The sequence below is a fragment of the Lagenorhynchus albirostris genome, chromosome 4 (genome assembly GCF_949774975.1).
Source record: "Lagenorhynchus albirostris chromosome 4, mLagAlb1.1, whole genome shotgun sequence".
Taxonomy (NCBI): Eukaryota; Metazoa; Chordata; class Mammalia; order Artiodactyla; family Delphinidae; genus Lagenorhynchus; species Lagenorhynchus albirostris.
In genome coordinates this window covers 64,450,501-64,459,858 of record NC_083098.1, presented here as the reverse complement: position 1 = coordinate 64,459,858, position 9,358 = coordinate 64,450,501, and the positions used below count along the sequence as shown (strand labels likewise).

At 36.1% G+C, this 9,358-nt stretch overlaps 1 pseudogene; it reads right to left on the bottom strand.

The window, feature by feature from the left end:
• Positions 1 to 8,574: 8,574 nt before the first annotated feature.
• On the bottom strand, positions 8,575 to 9,050 carry LOC132519323 (cytochrome c oxidase subunit 5B, mitochondrial-like; annotated as a pseudogene).
• Positions 9,051 to 9,358: the final 308 nt, after the last annotated feature.

Here is a 9,358-nt window from a genome sequence, read left to right as displayed (position 1 = left end):
CGGGTTCTCCTTATTGTTACCATTTCAAGCAGGGGTGATTTGCAACCATTAATTAGATAATTGAATACAAATTAGGCTCTTTTTCCCCAAAGGAAAAGGCTTAATTTTCAGATATTCAAAAGCTGTTGTCCATTTGTTGTATTTGTGGTTTGATTTGAACTTCCCACCAATTAGTGTGTTATTATGTGGTAAAACAATCATTCAGACAGGAGAAAGAAATGAACTAATCACTGTTCCTCACAAAATCACAAAACCTTGAAGACTAAAGAGGTAAAGAATATAAAATCCTTAAGCAGACAATTTATGAACCATCAGTTTTCCAAGGATCTCACAGATACTGCATTAGCTGTTTAGTCAAGGCCTGTGGTAATGAGTAGAGACCAAAATTTCAGTGGCTTATAATAGAACATCTGTGTAGGTATGCAGGTCATGGGGGGCTGTTCTCCAGACAAAATCTTTCAGTCACTCAGTTTGCTAGACATTTTGCTATCTTCAGCATTGGTTTCCAATGTCAGACTGTTCTTATTAGCATAATCAAGTCTAAGTTGCCAAGTCAGTTTCTAGCTGCAGGAAGAGGGAAGAGAAAGAATGAGAGTGCATGGGAGATTTTTGTGTTCCACTGTGGAAGTAGCACTTATCATTTTTTCTCAAATGCAATGGCCTGGATTCAATCACAAGGCCACACCTGAAATGCAACCTGAACAAATATAGTATGGCTGTGCACCCTAAAATAAAAGGACATGGCTTTTGATGAAGTACTAGAAATCAGTGGTGGAGAATGTATTTATCTGAATATGCCCATTAAAGGAAGGAAATTAAATAGTCTACTGATGAAAAGGATAAAATAAGTTCAAGTAAAAGATTGAACAAAACTAAACATAATTAGAAGAAAACTGAATCAGGAAACTCTCATCAGACACTGAATCTGCTGGCACATTGTATTTGTACTTCTAAGCCTCCAGAACTGATCCATTCCAGGATCACACATTGCATTAAATGATAACAACGTACAGCTGTCAGTGGATGACTGAGATAGAAAGGTGGTGAAATCACATTAGAGAAGATCACAGAAATTCAGAATACCATTCATTTCTTCATTCTTTCATTTCTTCATTCTCTAATGGAGGAGGAGACAAGATGGAGGAGTAGAAAGAAGTGGGCTCACCTCTTCCTATGGAAACACCAAAATCACAACTAACTGCTGAACAACCACGGACAAAAAAATGCTGGCACCTACCAAAAGAATACCCTGCATCCAAAGACAAAGAAGAAACCAAAATGAGATGGTAAGAGGGTGCAATATTGATAAAATCCAACCCATACCTGCTGTGTGGGTAACCCACAAACTGGAAAACAATTAGATCACAGAAGATCTCCCACAAGAGTGAAAGTTCTGACCCCCACAGGAGGCTCCCCAGCCTGAGGGTCTGATATTGGTAGGAGGAGCTCCCAGAGAATCTGGCTGGGAAGACCAGTGGGGTTTGATCTCAGGAATTCCAAAGGACTGGGCGAAACAGAAATTCCACTCTTGGAAGGTGCACACAGTGTCTTGTGCACACCAGGACCGGGGGAAAAAAACAGTGACTTTATAAGAGACTAGGCCAGACCTACCTGCTAGTATTGGACAGTCTCCTTTGGAGGCAGGAGGGTAGGGGATGGCTTTGGCTCCCTGCAGGGACAAGGACACTTGTTGCAGCTGTTCTGGTGAGTACTCATTGACGTGAGACCTCTCAGAGGCAGCCATTTTCTCACCAAGACCTGGCCCCACTCAACAGCCTGTAGGCTCCAGTGCAGGGATACCTTAGGGCAAACAACCAAGAGGGCAGGAACACAGCCTCACCTATCAGCAGACAAGCTGCTTAAAGTCTTCCTGAATAAACAGCTGCCTGATAAACACACTCCCTCACACAGCCCTGCCCACCAGAAAGACAAGACCCAGCTCCACTCACCAGTGGGCAGGAACTACTCCCTCCCAATAGGAAGCCTGCACAAGCCTCTTAGAAAGCCTCATCCAACAGGGGGAAGATAGTAGAAGCAGGAAGAACTACAACACTGCAGTCTGAGGAATGAAAACTGCAATTAGAGAAAGTTAGACAAAATGAGATGGCAAAGGAATATATCCCAGATGAAGGATCAAGTTAAACCCCAGAAGAACAACTAAATAAAGTGGAGACAGGAAACCTACTGGAAAAATAATTCAGAATAATGATAGTGAAGATGAAAGATGAAACAGGACCTCGGAAAAAGAATGGAGGAGAGGATCGAGAAGATGCAAGACATGTTTAGCAAAGACCTGGAAGAACTAAAGAACAAACAAACAGAGATGAATGATACAAGAACTGAAATGAAAAATACACTAGAAGGAATCAACAGCAGAATAACTGAGGCAGAAGAATGGATAAGTGACCTGGAAGACAGAATGATGGAAATCACTGCCACAGAACAGAACAAAAAACAAAAAGAATGAAAAGAAATGAGAAAAATCTGAGACCTCTGAGAAAACACAAAGTGCACCAACATTTGCATTATAGGGGTCCCAGAAGGAAAGAGAAAGAGAAAGAACCTGAGAAAAGATTTGAAGAGATATTAGCTGAAAACTTCCCTAAAATGGGAAATGAAACTGTCACCAAAGTCCAGGAAGTGCAGAGAGTCCCAGGCAGGATAAACCCAGGAAGGAACACATTGAGGCACATAGTAATCAAATTGAGAAAATATTAAAGAAAAATATTAAAAGCAACAAGGGAAAAGCAACAAATAACAAACAAGGTAACTCCCATAAGGTTATCAGCTGATTTCTCAGCAGAAACTCTGCAGGCCAGAGGGAGTGGCACAAAATATTTAAAGTGATAAAAGGGAAGTACCTAAAAGAAAGAATACTCTACCAAGCAAGGCTCTTGTTCAGACTCAATGGAGAAATCAAAAACTTTACAGACAAGCAAAAGACAAGAGAATTCAGCACCACCAGACCAGCTTGCAATAAATGCTAAAGGAATTTCTCTAGGCAGAGAAGAAATGGCCACAACTAGAAACAAGAAAATTACAAATGAAAAGCTCACCATTGAAAGCAAACATACGGTAAAGATAGGAAATCATCTGCACACAAATATGTTATCAAAACCAGCAAGTGTGAGAAGAGGAGAGCACAAATGCAGGATACTGGAAATGCATTTGAAATTAAAAGCCCAGCAACTAAAGCATCCTTGTTTATATGTAGATTGCTATGTTAAAACCTCATGGTAACCACAAACTGAAAGTCTACAATAGATACACACACACACATACAAAGGAATCCAAACACAAAACTAAAGTTTGTCATCAAATCACAAGAGAAGATAACAAAAGAGGAAGGGAAGAAAAAGGACCTACAAAAACAAATCCAAAACAAGTAACAAAATCCAATAAGAACATACATATTAATAATCATCTTAAATGTAAATGGTTTAAATGCTCCAACCAAAAGATATAGACTGGCTGAATGGATACAAAAACAAGACCCATATATATCCTGTCTACAAGAAACTCACTTCAGATCTAGGGACACATACAGACTGAAAGTGAGGGGATGAAAAAATGTATTCCATGCAAACAGAAATCAAAGGAAAGCTGAAGTTGAAATACTCCTATAAGATAAGAAAAAATAGACTTTAAAATAAAGACTGTTATAAGAGACAAAGAAGGACACTACATAATGATCAAGGCATCACTCCAAGAAGAAGATATAACAGTTGTAAATATATATGCACCCAGCATAGGAGCACCTCATTATATAAGGCAAATGCTAACAACCATAAAAGGAGAAATCGACAGTAACACAATTTAGTGGAGGACTTTAACACCCACTTTCATTAATGGAAAGATCATCCAGACAGAAAATTAACAAGGAAACATAGACCTTAAATGACACATTAGATCAGATGGGCTTTATTGATCTTTATAGAGCATTCCATTCAAAAGCAACAGAATACACATTCTTCTCAAGTGCACATGAAATATACTCCAGGATTTATCATATGCTGGGAGACCAAGTGAGCCTCAGTAAATTTAAGAAAATTGAAGTCATATCAAGCATATTTTCTGACCAAAACACTATGAGATTAGAAATCAACTACAAGAAAAAGAACTATAAAAAACACAAACACATGGAAGCTAAACAGTATGCTACTAAACAACCAATGGATCACTGAAAAATCAAAGAGGAAATCAAAAAATATCTAGAGACAAAAGAAAATGAAAACATGATGATTCAAAACCTATAGGATGCAGCAAAACAGCTCTAAGAGGGAAGTTTAAAGCAATACAATCTTACTTCAGAAAACAAGAAGGATCACAAATAATATAAACAACCTAACCTTACACCTAAAGCAACTAGAGAAAGAAGAACAAACAAAACCCAAAGTTAGTAGAAGAAAAGAAATCATAAAGATCAGAACAGAAATAAATGGAATGGAGACAAAGAAAATAATAGAAAAGAACAGTGAAATTAACAGCTGATTCTTTGAAAAGATAAACAAAATCAATAAACTTTTAGCCAGACTCATCAAGAAAAAGAAGGAGAGTGCTCAAAGCAATAAAATTAGAAATGAAGAAGGAGAAGTTCAATGGACACCACAGAAATATAAAGGATCATAAGAGATTACTACAGGCAACTATATGCCAGTAAAATGGACAACCTAGAAGAAATGAACAAATTCTTAGAAAGGTACAATCTCCTAAGACTGAACCAAGAAGAAATAGAAAATATGAAAAGACCAATCACAAGTACTGAAATTGAAAGTGTGGTTATAAAATTCCCAAAAAAACAAAAGCCCAGGAACAGATGGCTTCACAGGCGAATTGTATTGATATCAAACCTTTAGAGAAGAGTTAACACCTATCCTTCTGAAACTATTCCAAAAAATCTCAGAGGAAAGAATACTCCCAAACTCATTCCATGAGGCCACCATCACCCTGATACCAAAACAAGATAAAGATACCACATAAAAAAAGAATATTCCAGGCAAATATCACTGATGAACATAGACGCAAAAATCCTCAACAAAATACTAGCAAACTGAATCCAACAATACTTTAAAAGGATTATACACCATGATCAAGTGAGAGTTATCCCAGGGATGCAAGGATTTTTCAATATACACAAATCAATCAGTGTGTTACACCATATTAACAAATCGAATAAAAAACATATGATCATCTCAATAGATGTAGAAAAAGCTTTTGACAAAATTCAATGCCCATTTATGGAAAAACTCTTCAGAAAGTGGGCATAGAGGGAATATACCTCAACATAATAAAGGCCATATATGACAAACCTATAGCTAACATCATAGTCATTGGTGAAAAGCAGAAAGCATTTCCTCTAAGATCAGGCACAAGACAAGGATGTCCACTCTCGCCTCTGTTATTCAACTTAGTTTTGGAAATCTTAGCCACAGCACTCAGAGAAGAAAAAGAAATGTAAGGAATCCAAATTGGAAAAGAAGAAGTAAAACTGTCACTGTTTTTAGATGACATGATACTATACATAGAAAATCCTAAAAATGCTAGCAGAAAACTACTTGAGCTTATCAATGAGTTTGGTAAAGTTGCAGGATACAAATTAAATATACCGTAATCTTTTGCATTTCTATATACTAACAACTAAAGATCAGAAAGATAAATTAAAGAGACAATCCCACTTACCATCACATCAAAAAGAGTAAAATACCTAGGAATAAACCTACCTAAGGAGATAAAAACCTATACTCCAAAAAGGATAAGATGCTGATGAAAGAAATCAAAGATAACATAAACTGATGGAAAGATATACCATGTTCTTGGATTGGAAGAACAATATTGCCAAAATGACTATACTACCCAAGGCAATCTACAGATTCAATGCAATCTCTATCAAATTACCAATGGCATTTTTCACAGAACTAGGACAAATTTTAAAATTTGTGTGGTTACACAAAAGATGCTGAATAGCTAAAGTAATCTTCAGAAAGAAGGGCAGAGCTAGAGGAATTTGGGTCCCTGACTTCAGACTATACTACAAAGTTACAATAATCAAAACAGTATGGTACTGGCACAAAAACAGACATAGAGATCAATGGAACAGGATAGAAATCCCAGAAATAAAATCATGCACCTATGGTCAATTAATCTACACCAAAGGAGGCAAGATTATACAATGGAGGAAATGCAGTCTCTTCAATAAATGGTGCTGAGAAAACTGGACAGCTACATGTAAAAATATGAAATGAGAACAGTCTTTAACACCATACACAAAAGTAAATTCAAAATCGATTAAATCCTAAATGTAACACTGGATACTATAGAGCTCTTAGAGGAAAATATAGACAGAACACTCTTTGACATAAATCTCAGCAATATATTTTTCAATCCATCTCCCAGAGTAATGGAAATAAAAACAAAAATAAACAAATTGGACCTAATTAAACTCAAAAGCTTTTGCACAGCAAAGGAAACCATAAACAAAATGACAACCCACAGAAACCAAAAGACAACCCACAGAATGGGAGAAAATATTTGCAAATGACACGATTAACAAAGGATTAATCTCCAAAATGTACAAACAGCTCATGTGTCTTAATATCAAAAAAATAAACAATTCAATCAAAAAATGGACAGAAAACTTAAATAGACATTTCTACAAAGAAGACATACAGATGGCCAAGAAGCACATGAAAAGATGCTCATTATTAGAGAAATGTAAATCAAAACTACAATGAGGTATCACCTGACACCAGTCAGAATGGTCAGTTTAAAAAAATGAAAAAATCTGACAATCACAATGTGGTAATAGATAAAAATGAGCAGCAAAGAAAAGTTAAAAGTGCATTAAATGAGCCTGTAAACTAAAATTCTAATACATGTAAGGAAAGATAGTAAACAAAATCAATAAGCGTTCTTAGACAAAATGAAAATAACAGAACAATCTGAAAAATGAATAACTCAGAATCAATATACAATTAGTTTCTAGTCACCATAACTATTTTTATTCCTGTATTCTATAATACACTTTTGTGTACTAGATGAGTTTTGAAAACTTTTTGGCACATGGTATATGTTCATATTGGGGTATTATTTGGTTTTGTCACATTGTGTATTCTTTTCATTATACTGTGGAATAAGACTTACTCTTTGTTTTTCTCAATTAAAACTGGTAACTTTCCTTGATATCAACTAAAGGACTAACTATCATATACAATGTTAGAAAATGTATTACTACATATGCAATTCATCTTACTTGGATAGATTATCATAGTTGCTGCTGAATTCACTCAAGGAAAATTACTTTTTAGCCATATTACATGAAAATTGAAATCAGAGGAACAAACATGTTGAATGCCAATTGCAGCTTGGATTTACTGTGTTAATCTACATGTTGTTTACATAAATAAAGGGATATTGAATAGAGGAAAAAAAACATGTGTTTGGCATTCAGTAAACCTGATGTCAAATATTAGTTCTTTAACTTAATCATGTGTCTTTGAATAAGTTGTTAAAGCTTCCTGAATGTCACTTGGAAATGAATTTCCTCATTCTAAAGTAGTTGTGATATTGCATGAGACAATAAGTGTAAGGTAGTTTTTATATTGCCTGACACTTCCTGGCTGCTTGATAAATAGTAGTACTTATTGTGGATATTTTATTATCTTTGTGATTATTAGCTTATCTTACCACCTCTTGAAATATGCATATAATTTCATCTTTGGTTTGTTTTCAATATTAAATAAAAAAATTACCTTTAAAAAATACACTTAGTAACCTATATTCTTCTGAGCATTGACACAGCATTAAGAGGTACTGGAGTAAAGAAACTAACTTCCCTGCAATTCAGTCCAGCACTGTTGTTTGAGCAAAAAAGTGTATGTGTTGGTTTTCTACATGGTATCAGGCATTGGCCTTAAAACACAGGGCTTACAGTGCTTTGTCCACATGGTAGTTTTGTAAGTGCCAGATTTCACAATAATGAACCAGTTTGATCTATTGTCTATGCTTTAGATCCATGTAAAGAGGATATAAATCCATATCACATTCAAAAATGGTATATAATAAAAAATTGATTCATTATTAAGAAAGTTGTATAATTTGCAACCACTTCTAAAAATTGGTTACTTATTACTTATTCTGCAATTTTTTGTTTTAAAATAGTACTGTTATTTTCATATTGTATTATTCTTCCATTGATATTACATTTCAAATTTTCCTTTATTATGGTAGCAAATTGGAAAAAAAATTTCACCCTAGAGATTACTACTAGTGAAAATTATTGAATAAGTTTAGGATACATTAATGGATAACGCACCATCAGTTGGTTTGTACAATTTGTTTGGTGCATATCCCTTATCGTTTCAGGCTGGCATAATTGTGCTAGTAGGCACATCTCTGACAAAAATCTGTATATGGTAATTTCACAGACAAAATTTTAATTTGTATAAACATGATGTCTCAACTTAAACAGCTTTACTTATGTTCTTGATGATGCCATGACTTTCTTTTCCACGTTAGAATACCGAAAGACAGATCTTTATTTATTTACTTATTTATTTATTTTTAAATCTATTTATTTATTTTGGAGGAGGAGCCAATGTAATGGCTAGTCTTTATTGGAAAGAAGAAACTGTACCCCACATTTTGAGTGAGTTAGTGCAAGGCGTCGGTGGGCCAGCTGGTGGGGCACCAGCTTGTAATGGGTTTCACAGCTAGGGTATTGCTGGGCCTGGCCTTTGTGTGGTCAGAACCAGATAACAGCACAGTTGTCCTCTTCAAGGATGTAGACCACTATCCGCTTGTTGGTGATGGAGGGGACTAAATTAGGGTATTCCTTGCTACCCGAGGCTGCCTTTGGGGCAAACATTTTATGGGTCTGGTCCCTGGCATGCGGCCAGCATGACCTCCCTCTCCAGCCCAGTCGCCTGCTCATGACCAGTAGGAACACCACCTCCAGATGCCATAGACCGCACTGCGGCAACTCCATTGGGAATGCAGGCCCCTAGGGCCTGCGCGCCCAGCGCTCCAGCTCAGCGGAATAACCTTGAAGCCATCGTGCCTAAAACAGATCTTGAATTGTCTGAAATCACAGAAGAAGGGTAGTTGATTCTACGTCATTGAGGCTAGGTCATTCAGCTCATCTGGAAATTCTAAAAAGCTTTCCTAGGTTAGTATGAAGTTCGGAAAACCTAGTGAGAATATATAATAGTTCTAGGAAATGAGAATAGAGAACTTTTAAAAGATTATTCTAGGACTGCTCCTACAACACAGTTTTCCTTGAATGGATCTTATGAGCTATCCAGGTAGATCGAGCCAAAGCTTTGGGTAATTGCTAGCGTATCTGAAATGCTGCTTTCATTTA